The 21,599-nt window shown below is 36.2% G+C and overlaps 2 non-coding genes across 2 annotated transcripts; both read right to left on the reverse strand.

Annotated features, from left to right (window-relative positions):
- Nucleotides 1-13,121: 13,121 nt before the first annotated feature.
- On the reverse strand, nt 13,122-13,203 carry TRNAL-UAG (transfer RNA leucine (anticodon UAG)). The gene has a single exon. It is a non-coding gene; the product is annotated as a tRNA-Leu (tRNA).
- A 7,518-nt stretch (nt 13,204-20,721) lies between these two features.
- Nucleotides 20,722-20,801, reverse strand: TRNAL-UAG (transfer RNA leucine (anticodon UAG)). Its single transcript has one exon. It is a non-coding gene; the product is annotated as a tRNA-Leu (tRNA).
- Nucleotides 20,802-21,599: the final 798 nt, after the last annotated feature.

Raw genomic sequence — 21,599 nt, forward strand, 5'->3', positions numbered from 1 at the left:
TCATTCTATTTCTCTCATCACCTCTTCCTATTTTTCAAGAACACAACACATACAACATAGATTTCTGGATTTAAAATTTTTGTTTAAAAGCCTCTATTGTTGCTCTCTCCAAAGCTTCCAATTCTATTTCTTGTTTATCTTATTCTTGAGAGAGATTGAGAGAGATGTCTATTGTATTGCGAGAAAATTGTAAATCTATTACTTCAAAGAGTTGTGGTGCGTTTCGATCTAAATTTTTTGTTTAAAAGTCTCCATTGTTGCTCTATCCAAAGCTTCCAATTCTATTTCTTGTTTATCTTATTCTTGAGAGAGATCAATTGTATTGTGAGAAAATTGTAAATCTATTACTTAAGAGAGTTGTGGTGTGTTTCTATAAGATTTCAGACAGTTGTACCGGTTTGATCTTGAGCCGTGGAAACGATTGAGTTTGCTCTTGAACTCGTAAAAAGAACTGTATACCGGTTTGATCCTGAGCCGTGGAAAGGATTGAGTTTGCTCTTGCACTCGTAAAAGGAGCGGTGTAGCGGTTCGGCTCGGGCTCTGATCCGAGGAAAGAGTCAGAAAGTTTTATTCAAATTCCCAAGAGGCGCTTGGGTAGTGGAGTATGTCGAGTTTGACCCAAACACTACAAAACTAAGGTGTTATATTTTCTAACCCTTTTCCTATTTAAATTCCTTTTTCAATTTAAATTCTAAATTATTGTTAATTTTTATGGCATGGTATTGATGGTGTTAATATAACACATGCGGAAACAATTTGTGTAACAGCCCAAAAATAAATAAATAAACAAATAAAAATTATTATTATGTATAAAAAAAATAATAATAAATTAATAAATAAGTAAATAAAAAAAAAACAATTATTCACTCTTTTCTCTCCCGTAAGTCACTTCCCCAATAATTTCTCCTCAACACACCTCACAATCCTAGCAAATGAAACACAAATGAAAAATCTCAGATTTGAGAAAACAGACATGCCTTGCATCAAATTTATAGGAGATGGGTTGACAGAGATGATCAAGATTTATCTGGAGAGGGGAGAGAGATTTGAGATTTCTCTGTAAGTTATATCTCAGATCTCCTCTCCTTTTATCCAATTATTTAGTTTTATTTAGCAATTTAATTAGAAAGATACGTCATGATGCAGAAACAAAATAGAATCGATTAAATTGGCCAGAAGTAATTGCCAACCTAATTGAAAAAGTAACAAACAAAAATAAAAAGAAAGGATTAAACCGATTTAACTAATCAGATTTTTTTCTCTCCTGCAAAAACAAGCACAAAAAGGGTTCAGATAAAATTTTGTTTTGGTAGAAAGAGATATTTTTGCTAAAAAGAGATATTGCATTTGAAGAGGTTAGTTTTCGTTTTATTTTATTTAATGATATTAAAAGTCATTCTCAAACAGAGAGAAAGATAATTAAAAGAAAGAAAATACAGTAAGAGACAGAGAGGGAAGACTGTAAATATAATTGAAAATTATCTGGAAAATGTTAAGAGGGTATTAAACACAATCAGAGAAAATAGAATATCTGGTAACTTTTAATGAGTATTAAATGGTTTGTATGAAAATAATACTATAACAAACATATATAAATATTTCAACACCTAACTCAAGCAAAGACCCTAACGTTCAAGACTCTAACGTTCGCGTGAAGTATAACACATGGGTCAACATAAATTAGAGAAATAATTTTATAGAGTTCAAACTTGAAACTGATGTCATGGGCTCACATAGGTTGACTTGGAGTTCAATGGACTTTCATCAAGGATAACGACGGAATCGAACTTTCATTAAGGATATATTCGTGACAACGACTTAAGCTAACCAGGTAAGTGACCTTACTATCGGCATGGTTATTTTTTATGTTGACACGTGCCCTGTGGTTCTGCACGTGTCATATATATTGATATGTGTGCATTGTTTGTGGATCGATATGCTTCCTATATGTTATGTTATGTTATAATATGTGGATTGTATGATAATAATTATGGTACGATGTTCTCTAGGAGATGTTTGAGATAGGATACGAGAAGGATGCACAAAACAAAATGTAACGATAGGAGTAAGATACGTTCATGAAACGTTAAGGTTAGGTTACATACCGGAGTGCTATGGATAGGAGAGATTGATGAAAGAATACGGTTAGGTTATGGGTAGAAAGGGATAGGTTTGTGATAGGTTGATAGAACGATGGTGTTAGGATACGTTCTGGTGATGATATGACTAAGGTACGTCACGTAATGATATGTCTGTGATAGGTATAAGAACGTTAAGGCTATGGTAAGTTAGAGAACGATATGACTATGAAGTGTTTACGTTATGACTTGGTTATGATATGATACATTGTATGCTAGATTATTGTGCTTAAGTACGAACTCATGTGAACGTGAATGTATGTTATTTATGCTGCTTAGTTGATGTGATATGAATGCATGTGACGATATGTGGCCCTTGTACGATTATGGCTTGTTGTATGGATATTGAAATGTAACTGAATGAATTGTATGACATGAAATACGGTAAATTGCATGATACATAACCCCGCTAGGAATATGTATGATATGTAACGAAATGAGAATGAGAATGACATGTAAGCATGAAAACGTGACACGGGGTCATGTTCATTAAATGATGACTGTAGGACTAGTGGGACCTCATGCATATTGTGTGATCATGCATTTGGGGGGATACCCCTATCCCATCACGAGGGTACGGACGCGTATATCCAAATGGCAGGACAACGATCGTTATGCCCTACATAGCGCTGTCGTGACGGTTTTAGTTTTAACGGGTCCTGGTGGGCCTCCAGAGCATGCCCACCGGCTAGGGACAGTGGCCCAGCGGTGTGTGAACTAGCTGGTGAGCCCATACTCGCACGTATGGGCTGCGTGTAGAGTATATGGTACACGTCCACGATTACCTGTTAGGATTACACCGTAGGGAAAACGAAACGAAATGAAATGAAACGAAATGAAAGATAGGTCCCATCATTTCATTGCATGTGATTGTTGCATTTAACCCCAATAGTGGGGTCACTTACTGAGTATTTCTTTAAATACTCAGGCCATGTGCTACTACATTTTTTCAGGTTAAGGCAAGGCATTCCTGTACGGCTGACGACGGCATCGCAACTCGAGATCATGGCACATGCATAGGATAGTGGTATTTATTTTCTTAGACTTAGGATAGAATAGGATGTTTTAAACTTAAACGCTTATTTATTTTATTTCGGGTCTTTTGTTGTGTCGTTTTAAAGATGTTTTCGAAACACGTAAGTCCATGGCTGTGTTTTTAAGTTAAAGGTTATGTTTTATGGAATTTAAATGAAGTCTTCCACATTCAATGTTTATGGTATGTATACAGTAGCGACCTTAAATTAAGTAGAAAATTTTGGGTCGTTACAATTTGGATCTTAGGCACTTTTAGAACATCAATTATAGTAAATAACTAGCATGTTCATAAGTATTAAAACTTAATAAGTTTGAATACTAACCTTTTGTAGTTCAAACTTCTTTTTCCTCACGAACCGGTTTCGAACCACCACTAGTGTCTTCTCCACTATCCTCCGGCCTTAGAACGGGATTGTGGAATCCAGTGAGTGACTAAACTTGGGAGGGATTTTGTATATATGAAGAGAGTGTTTGTGAGAGGTTTTTCTCAAGGTTTTCACCAAGAAGAAGAAGACCTTCCATGTACCATGATCACTCTATTTAAAGAGTCATGTTTGCATGTTCATGCAAATTTGAGATCACCAAATTTTGACACTTAAAATTCAACTCAAATATTTGGGATTATGTGGCAAGCATGCATGTTTGAGTTAACCAAATTTTGACACTCAAAATTCCACTCAAACTTGTGGGGTTTATTTGGCAAACATACAAGTTTGGTTAAACCAAATTTTGACATCTCAAAATTCCACTAACATGGATTTTTCCATTAAATGAAGTCAACATTTTGACTTTCTCCATTTTAATTCAACAATTAATTTGAATAATGAATTTCAAATTAAAGTAACATTAAATGATTAATTAAACTATTTAATTAATATTTAATATTAATTCAAATGCCAATCCCAATCAATTCCGACACATAATTGATTAAGATATTTAAATCTTATTTAAATATCTCAGATTCTCTCCTTTTGTTTAATTCGTAAATAAAACAAAAATGCGGTTAAATATATCGTATATATGTAGCGCATATTCCCTAATTTGAATTCGAACACTTCGAACTCACTCGTCATACTGTTCTATGGTTTAGTCCGATATGAGCTAGCAGAGGGACCTAATGGACCTATAGATTATGGGCTCCAACGATCCAAGATTAACCGGCTAAACTCATTAATCTTGTTAACCAACATTCGTTAACTACTAGGGCACTCCACTATAGCCTAGTAGTTGCACTCCCCTCACTATAGATATATTTATGTCCATTTGATATAACCATGATTAGTAAGTCGATCCTTCACAGGTTGTTCGTAACTAGAGCTGGATCAATTTACCGTTTTACCCCTAAAGTTACTTCTTGTTCGTTATGTCTCACTGATCCTCTAATGAACAATTGGTTTGTGGTCCAACCAGTAAACCGAATCCCTCTCAGGCCAATGAGAGGGTGGGGCACCTTGTTCAAGACCTGGAGTCAGTGCTTAAGGGAACTACCTTTCTTCTATCCCTAAAAGTGGGTAGGAGTGAATTCCGTCTTGCACCCCACGTCCCCAGCCATTCACCCAGTCTTACCCCTGAAATGGGAGGCCTATTGAGTCGGCGAACTAGAGCCACTCTCACCCATGCAAATCTAAGGATAATTCCGAATAAACAGGAGTTCATGGTTAGCTCAGGATTAAAACCGAGTTACCTAGGTTATCGAATGAAAAAAAAAAATCAGTCTTAACAGTAAACGACATTATAAAGTGAGAGTGGTTTTCTTCATGGTCCGATCTTATGCAATACTCATTGCATAGGATGCCCCCACTCACATGTCTCCACATGTACAATTTAGTGATCACATTGTTTATATCATATACAAAAGTTGGCCGCATCCATAGTGTCCCCAGAATAAGGTACTCAACCTTATCCTCATACTATAGATCATTTTGACTATATACTTGAACTTGATCCACTCTTATGTCTCTACATATAGTTCAAGTAATCATACTATAGCCAGAGTGTTCTTAGTTTATTGGATTTAGATTAATGATCGTAAAGTTCACTTTATTCAATAACAATCTTTACTGAATAAACAACAATAATAACTTTATTGAAAATAGAATATGTTTTTGTTTACAAACTATGAGTTTTAGGACATAAAACCCTACACGTATCAAGTTTTATTGTTATTAAAAAAAATTATTGTTGAAACCCTGTTCACCCCTTCTAGGGTTGTCATATCAATCCAACAAGCTCTCCATACAAACTAAATTAAACAGAGGAATTTGCATCTCAATCATGTAAAATTGATGGAATGAGAAAAGAGAATAAGGAAATAGAAAGTTATCCTGTTTTGTTGTCGTTCTGGAAGTTCCCTTCCCTTGAGCTCTCACGTCCACCTCTTTGCCCTAATCAATCCTTGTTGGTCTCCTTTTCCTTCTGCTGTCAATAGTTGCTGGATTAGGATTTTCTTCTTCTTCCCTCGTTTCACAACAGCGAAGGCTGCTGCTGTCTAATCCGATTTCTCTCCCCAAGTGTGGCCCCTCCGCTGCTGCTATCTAATCCGATTTCTCTCCCCCAAGTGTGGCCCCTCCCTATTTTAGGTATCCTTTTCCTTTTATAATGCTTGTTTCTTCTAATTTAGGGCTGAGAAAGGATAAAATTGTCCACCTACGATGTTTCTAATTTGGTAGCCAATGATCCACATGGACTGCTGATGTGGATTAAAATTTTCAGGTCATCCCCGAAAAGTTTACTTTCCGGACTGCTTCAGCATCAAGGTCTGCAATTTATTTCTAGATTTGCAAGCAGTGTTGTTTCCAGATTTGCTATAGCATCATGGTTTCAACATAAATGTTCTAGAATTTTACCAAATAGCTCAATTAAGCTCGATTTATGGAAATTAATCTTCTTTTCATATTAAACCACAATTGGCTATTTCATGTATACTAATTAGAATAAATGGAGCAATTAATGAGAAAATGGTGAGTATAAGTGCAAAATTAACTGTAAAAAGACTTGATATAACTCTACTTTTGGAGAGTTATCAAAAAACGAAAAAAAAAAAAAAAAAAAAAAAAAAGAAGAAAAAGAAACAAGGTCGAAAATTACCAAAAGAAGAGACGAGGAGCAATATCATCGCAATAATGAAAGCAAAGTTGAGACTAAGTTTGTTTGCGATTATGTTGTATTGTAAATGGTTTGATGGGATGAGGTTCGTTTCATTGTTGTCCATCCCATTGTATAATCTTTGGGACAATATTCAATTAATTTGCTAATATGAATTTTAGAAATACAACATTAAATGGGATGTTATGAATTTAATACACTAAGATTATCATTTACAAACTTAGTGTAAAGACCACAAAAGGGATGCACCCCTAAGAAATATTTTTCGGCTTGACCGGTTACAACAGCCCAAGTCCACCGCTAATAGATATTGTCTGCTTTGATCTGTTACAATAGTCCAAGCTTACTGTTAATAAAAATTGTCTTCTTTGATATGTTACAACGGTCCAAGCCCACCGCTAAAAAATATTGTCCGTTTTGAGCCGTTACATATTGCTCTCAACCTCACGGTTTTAAAACGTGACTGCTTGGGAGAAGTTTCTACGACATTATAAGGAATGTTTCGTTCCCCTCTTCAACCGATGTGAGATCCTACAGTTACATTTTTATTATACTTCGAAGTTTAGTTTTCATTTGGTTATTGGTTCAAATATTTTACATTTTACTCCTAATTGTCACTGATGCTCAGTTTGGTCTTTAGCATTATCTTTTGGTTAATTAATTTAAAATAATTATGATGCTGATCCATTTTGTATCATATCGAAGAGATTCCTAGGTTCGAGCAGAAGAAGCAATGTCACTCGATCACTATCAAACTGACTGCAATCTTTTTTGTCCGTGAGGATCCCAATCCAAACAGAGCGCCTTCTACTTCTAATAGGTCATGAACTAGATCAGAATCATTCTCATCGAGTCCATAAGAAGTGTTCCCATTTTATTCATCGGGTCCGGATAGAGATCAAAGGTCTTGAACGATCGATCCAGCACAACAACTCAAAAAATAAAAAAGTATCGTTAATTTCTTCATAAATTTTTTTATAAATTTATTTAATTCTTTTAAACGTTTATAGATATTAACCTTTTACAAACCAAAACATCGTAATTAGTAAAAATTCATGGATGAAAATGTAAATTATGTGTAACGTCTCTAATATTAAGGTATGCAATATACATATTAGGAGAGTTTTCAAATGTTTTCATGAAACCTTGGAGCCTTTATAGAAATATTTCAAATATTTACTTTACAATAAAATTTAAATTAATAGTTATGAATCATGTTTTTAACAGAAAAATTGTTAGGAAGAGAATGACTATTTAAAAAAACACCATAAGTGACCCTATTGTTAAGATAAAAAAAATACACACATGTAAGTCTTTCAATGTCTAATGGGACCTAAAATCATATTCTGGTTTTAGGCTTATTTAAGACAAGGTCGTAGTACCGGACTAGTGAGGAAGGTGACAACATCAACCATGTGATGACTCCAGTATTTTTGTGTATTAAAATACACCTACTTCAATTTTTTTTAAGTTTTCGGGTATAGACAAGGTCGTGGCACGCGAGAGGGACGAGGAGATTGAACTGATTCTGATCTTTTAATAACTTTCATAGTATTGTAATTTTTTGTTTAATGAATTGTGCTCATCTTATAGAGTGAAAAGTCAAAATTAAGTTGTAGTCTTGTTGTTCGTTGTTCGCTTCCACCACAGATTCCTTTCTCTCCCGCACATAATCCCACACTAAAAAGAGAGAGCATAGAGCTTTGACTGGTCCTACTAACACAAAGTAAGGACTTGAGCATGAAGTGGCTAATCAAGAATGCTCTGTTTATTGTTTTTAGTTGAAAGATTTGGATTTTCGGCAGCAAAGACATTTGCCTGTAAGATATATTACAACTAAAGTATAACTACTCAAGCCCTCCACTAAGAGATATTGTTCGCTTTGGCTTGATATGTATCGTCGTCAGCCTCATGGTTTTAAAATGTGTCTATTAGGAAGAGGTTTCCACACCCTTGTAAGGAATGTTTCGTTCCACTCTCCAACCAATGTGGGATCTCACAATCCACCCCTTTGAGGGCCTAACGTCCTCGCTAACACACCGCCCGGTGTTTGGCTCTGATACCATTTGTAACAGCCAAGCCCAACTTTGTCTGCTTTGGGCCATTACAAATGGTACGAAAGCCAGTCACCAGACGACGCAAAGACTAGTCGGAGTAAGGCTAGACCCTCTCCATAGTAGATGCGTCATAAAACTTTGAGGCTGACGACGATACATAACGGCCCTATAAAACGTTGTATAAAACGACGGAATTCACGCAGTCATTTCTCATCTACCTCAATCGCTCATCCACAATAATCATACTCGAACTCATAAATCATAAATGAAAAGTAATTTTTCAATTTAATCTAATATATAATATTGAAATACATGGTTTTATCACAGTCTTATTCATTTGTGTAAAGCATATTGCAATGAAAATAATGGTATTTATTGAATAGTTGTTGAGAGTCACTTCTTAGTTTTGAGTGGTATCACTGATGTTGTCATGGTGGAAGCTGAAGTGCGGCGACGGGCTCATAGGTACGCAAAAACACAGCCCAAATTTGCACTCACAAACCTTAGGATTAAAGCAATCTTGGACAGTGTTGCACGTAATATGAATATGACTTCCTTGTATTCCCAATGGTTTGCTTGTCACTGTTCATCAAACAAAGTAATACTCAAATTAATATCAAAATCAATCTAATGACTCAAAAAATTCGATCAACCCAACCCAACCTGTGCGGTTCGAGTTAGGTTATGAACTTATTTGGACTGAATTCAAATAACTGAAAACTTTTATGATTGAGTTGGTTTAAGAGTTCTCCCGAAACTAGATGGATTGACTGAACCAATCTGGTTCGAGTTCAATTATGAACTTATTTGGACTAGATTCAAATAACTGAAAACTTTTATGAGTGAGGTTGTTTATGGGTCCCCAAAACTAGATTGAACCAAAACCATCTAAAGTGATTGTTAATTTTAAAATGTACATTTTTGTGTACAATAAAATTATATATACGTATTTATTTTATTTCATGATTATTTATTTTCTACTAGATCCGGTAAAAGTGTTTATATATATGTATTTATTTTATTTCATAATTATTTATTTTCTACCAGATCTGGTTAAAGTAATTTTTCAAAACATATGTTGAATTGAGTTCTACTGGTTCGTTCTTTGGTAACCCTAAAACTTATTAGTTTGAATCTTTGTACAATCAAACTTACGTTTAATTTTAAGATATACATGTTTGCTCACAAAATTGAATTGCAAATGGTAACCAAACGTATGAAAATAAATAAACATATATTTTACAAACTAATTTTTATTTTTATCAAAATAAAAAAAAAAATGAATAAATAACTCGAACTACCTGAACCAACTATCTATCCCAAAAATTTATGGTCGAGTTGGGTTGAGTTGGATTCATTATATAACAAGGGTTGTTTATGCTGAAAAATTTATAATGCAAATAATTGAGTTCGGTCTAGAAAATCTCATAATCTGACCTGACCCGACTCAACCCTCAAACACTTATACATTTTTTAATAACTACAAGATACCTGTATCGAAGACGGTGAAGAACAAGATGATTGCACTTGTACATTTTTGGGGGCTGATAATTCTACCCAAACTCTTATATAATTGAGAATCTTAACTCCTTTCCAAATTAGGTAATATGAAACCAAAATATGGTAGGATAACTAAAATGGGAAGATTAAAAAAAAAAAAAAAAAAAAGAACTAATGTACAAATCAATGAATAAATTTATTTAAGGTCATCACTGTATAAATATCATTAACATTGAATGCGGAAATACTTTATTTAAACTTTCATAAGACGACATCTTCATTTTAAGATACAGTCATTTTCTTACGTGTTTTGAAAACACTTTTAAAAACGACACAACAAAAGAATAAATAAAATAAATAAATGTTTAAATTAAAAACATCCTATTCTAGCCTAAGTCTAAGAAAATAATACAACTACCCTATGCATGTGCCATGGTCTCGAATTACAATATCGTCGTCAGCCGTACAGAAATGCCTTGCCTTAACTTGAAATAGAGGTAACACGTGGCTTGAGTATTTTGAGAAATACTCAGGAAGTGACCCCATTATTGGGATTAAATGCAATAAACATGCGAATGCAATGACGGGACCTATCATATCAGTCTTTTTTCCCACGATACTATATTAATGGGCAGCTTAAATGTGTGTCATATACTCTACACACAGCCCATACGTGCAAGTACAAGCTCATTAGATAGTTCGTACACCGCTGGACCCCTTTTCTTGTCGGACAAGCCTACTCTGGTAGCTCCTTATGCTAGACACCCATTAGAATTAATAACCGCAATGGCAGCATTATCTAAAACATAATAATACTTCATCTGTCTAGTGGTGTATGTGTCCGTTCCCTCGTGATGGAATAGGGGTATCTCCCAATGCATGAGCATAATGCATGAAGTCTCGATTAGGGTCGAGAAATGCACACATGCAAATATGAGTTCGTGTCTAGTGGCATAAAACATCATGTCTTGGTTTTGGCTCTAATTTCATTTTTTGGTGGATTTGGATGCATTGTACTTTTCTACACACTGCCCACACACATGCTCCCTGCTTGGGTTCTAGATGCTCTATTTTATTTTTTTCTATTGAGGAACCTAAACCAAAGCTTGAGAGATAGTCATAAATATAATAATGAGGGATGTATATGCTCTCTATAAGAGAGGAGCAAAGATGTTCCCCAAACCGACTAGATTCCATAAGGGAATTGAACGTTATGTCCATGATAGATCTCACCTGAACCGCCTCATCATAATATAATAATTGAATCAACAAAGTAATTCGTTCTCATGAAGCATGATTTAACTTCGGTTTGATGACGGAGACGCCTCGTGGAGGGACACTGAAAGAAGGACAATCAAACCAAAAAAGATAGGTGAGTGATGTGTGGTTCGCTGCCACTTTTATGTATTGTAGGATAAGTAGTGTCCCTTATTTTTGCTGACTATGTTATTTCACATGTAGTATGATGATATCAAAGCTAGGTTTCAATCGTGGGACCTGTGAGTATTGGGCCCACCACGCTTCTGCTGATATTAATCATTTTGATCTCTAGCTTTCATCATAGATGTTTAGTTCACTTATGGCAAACTTTGAGACAGTATATAAAAAGGTATTAACGGCCCTTCAACCCTTATATCTATCTCCATGACTTGAGACATTCTAACTTTACTTTTGATATTTGTACTACTTTTTCTATATTTGTGCTATTTTTTTTTTAATTTTTTTTTTTAATTTTTTATTATAGTAGTATGATTGGGTGTCCTTTGCTTTTCTTCGTCGCCAGATAGCTTTCATCTATGCTTTCCGTTATGATGTTCGATGATTTGAGTAGACTGTGAGTCTTACCTTATTGGGGGGCTCTCATCTACAATGAGATGCAACGTGTTGTGTCGCACATGATTAAACATGCATGCATAGGCGGCGTGTGTGGTCAAACAAGTTTGAATTCCACATAAGTGATGTTTGAATTCCGAAGGAAAATCCTGCCCAAGGTCCAACAAAGCCACAAAGCCACAAAGCCACAAAGCCACAAAGCCACAAAGCCACAAAGCCACAAAGCCACAAAGCCGGGTGAAAAATGTGAATGGGGATTGAGTACTCCTAAAGGTTTTAAAAAAATAAAAATAAATGACAGTTATGGGATTAGAAACCAATCCCTTTGTAAACCAAAGACTAAATCTAGCACCTAGGACCACTAAGCCAAACTATCCCAACAATTGTGTTTGGACTACTAAGATAGTCGAGCTATCTCAAGACATGAGATTGCATCACGATGCATGGGTCGTGTTGTTGGGAACCGAGATGACCATGAGATGCAATGTTGTTGTGTTACAAATGATTGAACATGCACGCATAGGCGGCGTGTGCGGTCAAATAAGTTTTATTTCCACATTATTCATGTTTGAAACCCGTAGGCAAACCCTGCCTAAGGTCCAACAAAGCCACAAAGCTAGATGAAAAATATGAGAGGGAATTAAGTACTCCTTAAGGTTTGTCATGATCGTGTCAAGATCACAAAGCCGCACATTTGAAAAAGCATTGACTTTGACACGATGCACTGGTTGGAGTTGGGCTAGACTCTCTCCATATTAGATGCGTTTTAAAACCACGATGTTAACAACGATAAATAAAAAGTCAAAACAAACAATATGTGTTTGCAGCGGGCACGAGGCTTTACAAAAAATTAAAATAAATGACAGCTGTGGGATTTGAATCCATGCCCTTTTGAACAAGAGTCGAAGTCTAACACCTTAGACAACTCGGCCAAACTATCCCGACGAATGTGTTTGGACAAATCAAGATGGTCGAGCTATCTCGAGACATGAGATTACAATACGATGCATGGGTTGTGCTGTTGGGAACCGAGATGACGATGAGATGCAACAATGTTGTGTCGCACATGATTGAACATGCACGCATAGATGGCGTGTGTGGTTAAACAAGTTTTAATTCCACATTATGTTTGTTTGAATGCGGAAGAAAAACTCTGCCTAAGGTATAACAAAGCCATAAAGTCGAGTGAAAAATGTGAATAGAGGTTGAGTACTCCTTTAGATTTTTCGTGAGCGTGACATGATCACGAGACACTGGTTGGAGTTGGGTTAGAATCTCTTCATAATAGACGAGTTTTAAAACCATACCCTTTTAAACTAGAGCCCAAATCTATCTGGCATCTTAAACCACTCGACTAAACTGTAGGACAGATGTGCCTTGACAAACCAAGATAGTCAAGCTATATTGCAATACGATGCATGGGTCGGACGATGAGATTGAAAAAGTATGATTATGACAACATTGTGGGATTTGAACCCACGCCCTTTTGGACCAGAGCCTAAATCTAGCGCCTTAGACCACTCGGCCAAACTGTCCCAACGAATGTGTCTAGAAAAACCAAGATGATCGAGTATCTCAAGACATGAGATTGCATCACGATACATGGATCGTGTTGTTGGGAACCGAGATAATGATGAGATGCAACATTGTTGTGTCGCACATGATAGAACATGCACGCATAGGCGGCGTGTGTGGTCAAACAAGTTTTGATTCCACATAAGTGATGTTTCAACGTTGAAGGCAAACCTTTCCTATGGTATAACAAAGCCACAAAGCCGAGGTGAAAAATGTGAATGGAGATTGTGTACCCCATAAGGTTTTTGGCTAGCGTGTCAAGATCACGAAGCCGCACATTTGAAGAAGTATGACCGTTACACGATGCACTGGTCGGAGTAGGGCTAGACTCGCTCTATAGTAGACGCGTTTTAAAATCATGAAGTTTTTATAATATGTGCTAGCAGCGGGATTGAAGGTTTACAAAAAATGAAAATAAATGACAGCTGTGGGACCACGCCCCTTCAAACCAAAGCCTAAATCTGGCACCTTAGACCACTTGGCCAAACTGTCCCGAGGGATGTGTCTACACAACCAAGATGGTCAAGGTAGAATTCTTAGTAATCTGTGCTAGCAGCGGGCTTGATTGGAAGGCTCACATATTTAAGGATCCAGGTAGAATTCTTAGTAATCTGATCCCATGAAAGGGTTTTGGAAACAGGTTGACGATTTCTCCAGATTTACCTCTATGAGCATAGTAAGTTGTGGGGGAGACATTTGAATGCTTCTCATAAGATGTTAAGGTTCTCTATGTGAACATCAAACATGAGGGCAGAAAGGATATGACGATCCTTTAACGAAAAGTAAATAGTTTTGATATGTCTTTCGACAAATGGTCATTTACAAGATCTGCCACAAAGGAAAAACACTGAATTTCTCAACTCAATGTCTAGGCTACTAGCAGTTTTAGCCCAGACATCTTCGGTAGGTGATTTTTAAAAGATTCTTCAAGGGTCCGCCTCAATCGGTTTAGCATCTTCTCCTTCCATCATTGAAGAAGAACACACAATATATGACCTTAATGATCGTTCTTAGATTCACATCCTCAAGGTTTGTAACAACAAACGCCACCAACCACAATTGTCATTTGAAAATGATGATTCCTTCGACACTATGAGTCATTTGAAAATTTTATATTCCATCATAAGTTTTTGGCATGATTATTAGATTATGACATGTTTAACAAGATTTGCGTGAGGATTGTTCATTACCCCTGTCCTATAAAATATGGCCCTTATTTTCAAATTTTTCCAAGCCACAATTTATGCCTGAGCTAATGATTGATCTTAATCTTAAAATAGATAACATTTTCTATGGTTGATGAAAGAAACAAGAAAGTAAGAGATGGAATAGGTGTACCAATACTCCTAATTGTCACTAATGCTCAGTTTGGTCTTTAGCATTATCTTTTGGTTAATTAATTTAAAATAATTATGATGCTGATCCATTTTGTATCATATCGAAGAGATTCCTAGGTTCGGGCAGAAGAAGCAATGTCACTCGATCACTATCAAACTGACTGCAATCTTTTTTGTCCGTGAGGATCCCAATCCAAACAGAGCGCCTTCTACTTCTAATAGGTCATGAACTAGATCAGAATCATTCTCATCGAGTCCATAAGAAGTGTTCCCATTTTATTCATCGGGTCCGGATAGAGACCAAAGGTCTTGAACGATCGATCCAGCAGAACAACTCAAAAAATAAAAAGTATCGTTAATTTCTTCATAAATTTTTTAAAAAATTTATTTAATTCTTTTAAACATTTATAGATATTAACCTTTTACAAACCAAAATATCGTAATTAGTAAAAATTCATGGATGAAAATGTAAATTATGTGTAACTTCTCTAATTTTAAGGTATGCAATATACATATTAGGAGAGTTTTCAAATGTTTTCATGAAACCTTGGAGCCTTTATAGAAATATTTCAAATATTTACTTGACAATAAAATTTAAATTAATAATTATGAATCATGTTTTTAACAGAAAAAATGTTAGGAAGAGAATGACTATTTAAAAAAACACCATAAGTGACCCTATTGTTAAGATAAAAAAATACACACATGTAAGTCTTTCAATGTCTAATGGGACCTAAAATCATATTCTGGTTTTAGGCTTATTTAAGACAAGGTCGTAGTACCGGACTAGTGAGGAAGGTGAAAACATCAACCATGTGATGACTCCAGTATTTTTGTGTATTAAAATGCATCTACTTCAATTTTTTTTATGTTTTCGGGTATAGACAAGGTCGTGGCACGTGAGAGGGACGAGGAGATTGAACTGATTCTGATCTTTTAATAACTTTCATAGTATTGTAATTTTTTTTTAATGAATTGTGCTCATATTATAGAGTGAAAAGTCAAAATTAAGTTGTAGTCTTGTTGTTCGTTGTTCGCTGCCACCACAGATTCCTTTCTCTCCCACACATAATCCCACACTAAAAGAGAGAGCATAGAGCTTTGACTGGTCCTACTAACACAAAGTAAGGACTTGAGCATGAAGTGGCTAATCAAGAATGCTCTGTTTATTGTTTTTAGTTGAAAGATTTGGATCTTCGGCAGCAAAGACACTTGCCTGTAAGATATATGACAACTAAAGTATAACTACTCAAGCCCTCCACTAAGAGATATGGTCCGCTTTGGCTTGATATGTATCGTCGTCAGCCTCATGGTTTTAAAATGTGTCTATTAGGAAGAGGTTTCCACACCCTTGTAAGGAATGTTTCGTTCCCCTCTCCAACCAATGTGGGATCTCACAATCCACCCCTTTGAGGGCCTAACGTCCTCGCTAACACACCGCCCAGTGTTTGGCTCTGATACCATTTGTAACAGCCAAGCCCAACTTTGTCTGCTTTGGGCCATTACAAATGGTACGAAAGCCAGTCACCAGACGACGCAAAGACTAGTCGGAGTAAGGCTAGACCCTCTCCATAGTAGATGCGTCATAAAACCTTGAGGCTGACGACGATACATAACGGCCCTATAAAATGTTCTATAAAACGACAGAATTCACGCAGTCATCTCCCATCTACCTCAATCGCTCATCCACAATAATCATACTCGAACTCATAAATCATAAATGAAAAGTAATTTTTCAATTTAATCGAATATATAATATTGAAATACTTGGTTTTATCAGTCTTATTCATTTGTGTAAAGCATATTGCAATGAAAATAATGGTATTTATTGAATAGTTGTTGAGAGCCACTTCTTAGTTTTGAGTGGTATCACTGATGTTGTCATGGTGGAAGCTGAAGTGCGGCGACGGGCTCTTAGGTACGCAAAAACATAGCCCAAATTTGCACTCACAAACCTTAGGATTAAAGCAATCTTGGACAGTGTTGCACGTAATATGAATATGACTTCCTTGTATTCCCAATGGTGTGCTTGTCACCGTTCATCAAACAAAGTAATACTCAAATTAATATCAAAATCAATCTAATGACTCAAAAAATTCTATCAACCCAACCCAACCTGTGCGGTTCGAGTTAGGTTATGAACTTATTTGGACTGAATTCAAATAACTGAAAACTTTTATGATTGAGTTGGTTTAAGGGTTCTCCCGAAACTAGATGGATTGACTGAACCAATCTGGTTCGAGTTCAGTTATGAACTTATTTGGACTAGATTCAAATAACTGAAAACTTTTATGAGTGAGGTTGTTTATGGGTTCCCCAAAACTAGATTGAACCAAAACCATCTAAATTGATTGTTAATTTTAAAATGTACATTTTTGTGTACAATAAAATTATATATACGTATTTATTTTATTTCATGATTATTTATTTTCTACTAGATCCTGTAAAAGTGTTTATACATATGTATTTATTTTATTTCATAATTATTTATTTTCAACTAGATCTGGTTAAAGTAATTTTTCAAAACATATGTTGAATTGAGTTCTACTGGTTCGTTCTTTAGTAACCCTAAAACTTATTAGTTTGAATCTTTGTACAATCAAACTTACGTTTAATTTTAAGATATACATGTTTGCTCACAAAATTGAATTGCAAATGGTAACCAAACGTATGAAAATAAATAAACATATATTTTACAAACTAATTTTTATTTTTATCAAAATAAAAAAAATGAATAAATAACTCGAACTACCTGAACCAACTATCTATCCCAAAAATTTATGGTCGAGTTGGGTTGAGTTGGATTCATTATATAACAAGGGTTGTTTATGCTGAAAAATTTATAATGCAAATAATTGGGTTCGGTCTAGAAAATCTCATAATCTGACCTGACCCGACTCAACCCTCAAACACTTATACATTTTTTAATAACTACAAGATACCTGTATCGAAGACGGTGAAGAACAAGATGATTGAACCTAGGATAGCGAACTTATAGAAATGTTCTTGTCCATGACTAAGGGATTTTAGAGCTTTTTGGGGGCTGATAATTCTACCCAAACTCTTATATAATTGAGAATATTTACTCCTTTCCAAATTAGGTAATATGAAACCAAAATATGGTATGATAACTTAAATGGGAAGATTAAAAAAAAAAAAAAAAAAAAAAAAAAAAAAAAACTAATGTACAAATCAATGAATAAATTTATTTAAGGTCGTCACTGTATAAATATCATTAACATTGAATGCGGAAATACTTTATTTAAACTTTCATAAGACGACATCTTCATTTTAAGAAACAGTCATTTTCTTACGTGTTTTGAAAACACTTTTAAAAACGACACAACAAAAGAATAAATAAAATAAATAAACGTTTAAATTAAAAGCATCCTATTCTAGCCTAAGTCTAAGAAAATAATACAACTACCCTATGCATGTGCCTTGGTCTCGAATTACAATGTCGTCGTCAGCCGTACAGAAATGCCTTGCCTTAACTTGAAATAGAGGTAACACGTGGCTTGAGTATTTTGAGAAATACTCAGGAAGTGACCCCACTATTGGGATTAAATGCAATAAACATGCGAATGCAATGACGGGACCTATCATATCAGTCTTTTATCCCACGATACTATATTAATGGGCAGCTTAAATGTGTGTCATATACTCTACACACAGCCCATACGTGCAAGTACAAGCTCATTAGATAGTTCGTACACCGCTGGACCCCTTTTCTTGTCGGACAAGCCTACTCTGGTAGCTCCTTATGCTGGACACCCATTAGAATTAATAACCGCAATGGCAGCATTATCTAAAACATAATAATACTTCATCTGTCTAGTGATGTATGTGTCCGTACCCTCGTGATGGAATAGGGGTATCTCCCAATGCATGAACATAATGCATGAAGTCTCGATTAGGGTCGAGAAATGCACACATGCAAATATGAGTTCGTGTCTAGTGGCATAAAACATCATGTCTTGGCTTTGGCTCTAATTTCATTTTTTGGTGGATTTGGATGCATTGTACTTTTCTACACACTGCCCACACACATGCTCCCTGCTTGGGTTCTAGATGCTCTATTTTATTTTTTTCTATTGAGGAACCTAAACCAAAGCTTGAGAGATAGTCATAAATATAATAATGAGGGATGTATATGCTCTCTATAAGAGAGGAGCAAAGATGTTCCCCAAACCGACTAGATTCCATAAGGGAATTGAACGTTATGTCCATGATAGATCTCACCTGAACCGTCTCATCATAATATAAAAATTGAATCAACAAAGTAATTCGTTCTCATGAAGCATGATTTAACTTCGGTTTGATGATGGAGACGCCTCGTGGAGGGACACTGAAAGAAGGACAATCAAACCAAAAAAGATAGGTGAGTGATGTGTGGTTCGCTGCCACTTTTATGTATTGTAGGATAAGTAGTGTCCCTTACTTTTGCTGACTATGTTATTTCACATGTAGTATGATGATATCAAAGCTAGGTTTCAATCGTGGGACCTGTGAGTTATGGGCCCACCACGCTTCTGCTGATATTAATCATTTTGATCTCTAGCTTTCATCATAGATGTTTAGTTCACTTATGGCAAACTTTGAGACAGTATATAAAAAGGTATTAACGGCCCTTCAACCCTTATATCTATCTCCATGACTTGAGACATTCTAACTTTACTTTTGATATTTGTACTACTTTTTCTATATTTGTGCTATTTTTTTTTTAATTTTTTTATTATAGTAGTATGATTGGGTGTCCTTTGCTTTTCTTCGTCGCCATATAGCTTTCATCTATGCTTTCCGTTATGATGTTCGATGATTTGAGTAGACTGTGAGTCTTACCTTATTGGGGGGCTCTCATCTACAATGAGATGCAACGTGTTGTGTCGCACATGATTAAACATGCATGCATAGGCGGCGTGTGTGGTCAAACAAGTTTGAATTCCACATAAGTGATGTTTGAATTCCACATAAGTGATGTTTGAATTCCGAAGGAAAATCCTGCCCAAGGTCCAACAAAGCCACAAAGCCGGGTGAAAAATGTGAATGGGGATTGAGTACTCCTAAAGGTTTTAAAAAAATAAAAATAAATGACAGTTATGGGATTAGAAACCAATCCCTTTGTAAACCAGAGACTAAATCTAGCACCTTAGACCACTAAGCCAAACTATCCCAACAATTGTGTTTGGACTACTAAGATAGTCGAGCTATCTCAAGACATGAGATTGCATCACGATGCATGGGTCGTGTTGTTGGGAACCGAGATGACCATGAGATGCAATGTTGTTGTGTTACAAATGATTGAACATGCACGCATAGGCGGCGTGTGCGGTCAAATAAGTTTTAATTCCACATTATTCATGTTTGAAACCCGTAGGCAAACCCTGCCTAAGGTCCAACAAAGCCACAAAGCCACAAAGCTAGATGAAAAATATGAAAGGGAATTAAGTACTCCTTAAGGTTTGTCATGATCGTGTCAAGATCACAAAGCCGCACATTTGAAAAAGTATTGACTTTGACACGATGCACTGGTCGGAGTTGGGCTAGACTCTCTCCATATTAGATGCGTTTTAAAACCATGATGTTAACAACGATAAATAAAAAGTCAAAACAAACAATATGTGTTCGCAGCGGGCACGATGCACTGGTCGGATTTGAATCCATGCCCTTTTGAACAAGAGTCGAAGTCTAACACCTTAGACAACTCGGCCAAACTATCCCGACGAATGTATTTGGACAAATCAAGATGGTCGAGCTATCTCGAGACATGAGATTACAATACGATGCATGGGTTGTGCTATTGGGAACCGAGATGACGATGAGATGCAACAATGTTGTGTCTTACATGATTGAACATGCACGCATAGATGGCGTGTGTGGTCAAACAAGTTTTAATTCCACATTATGTTTGTTTGAATGCGGAAGAAAAACTCTGCCTAAGGTATAACAAAGCCATAAAGTCGAGTGAAAAATGTGAATAGAGGTTGAGTACTAGAGCCCAAATCTATCTGGCATCTTAAACCACTCGACTAAACTGTACGACAGATGTGCCTTGACAAACCAAGATAGTCAAACTCTCTCTAGACATGAGATTGCAATACGATGCATGGGTCGGACGATGAGATTGAAAAAGTATGATTATGACAGCTGTGGGATTTGAACCCACGCCCTTTCGGACCAAAGCCTAAATCTGGCGCCTTAGACCACTCGGCGAAACTGTCCCAACGAATGTGTCTAGAAAAACCAAGATGATCGAGTATCTCAAGACATGAGATTGCATCACGATACATGGATCGTGTTGTTGGGAACCGAGATAATGATGAGATGCAACATTGTTGTGTCGCACATGATAGAACATGCACGCATAGGCGGCGTGTGTGGTCAAACAAGTTTTGATTCCACATAAGTGATGTTTCAACGTTGAAGGCAAACCTTGCCTATGGTATAACAAAGCCACAAAGCCGAGGTGAAAAATGTGAATGGAGATTGTGTACCCCATAAGGTTTTTGGCTAGCGTGTCAAGATCACGAAGCCGCACATTTGAAGAAGTATGACCATTACACGATGCACTGGTCGGAGTAGGGCTAGACTCTCTCTATAGTAGACGCGTTTTAAAATCATGAGGTTTTTATAATATGTGCTAGCAGCGGGCTTGAAGGTTTACAAAAAATGAAAATAAATGACAGCTGTGGGACCACGCCCCATCAAACCAAAGCCTAAATCTGGCACCTTAGACCACTTGGCCAAACTGTCTCGAGGGATGTGTCTACACAACCAAGATGGTCAAGCTATCTCGAGAAGCTATCTCGAGACTTGAGATTGCATCACGATGCAGGGAACGTGTTGTGAGGAACCGAGATGACGATGAGATGCAACGTTGTTGTGTCGTACACAATTGAACATGCATGCATAGGCAGCGTGTATGGTGAAACAAGTTTTGATTCCACATAAGTGATGTTTGAATGTCGAAGGTAAACCTTGCCTAAGGTCCAACAAAGCCAGGTAAAAAATATGAATGT

This window comes from Cucurbita pepo, unplaced genomic scaffold (assembly GCF_057944985.1).
Source record: "Cucurbita pepo subsp. pepo isolate OVF unplaced genomic scaffold, ASM5794498v1 scafford_13, whole genome shotgun sequence".
Classification (NCBI taxonomy): Eukaryota; Viridiplantae; Streptophyta; class Magnoliopsida; order Cucurbitales; family Cucurbitaceae; genus Cucurbita; species Cucurbita pepo.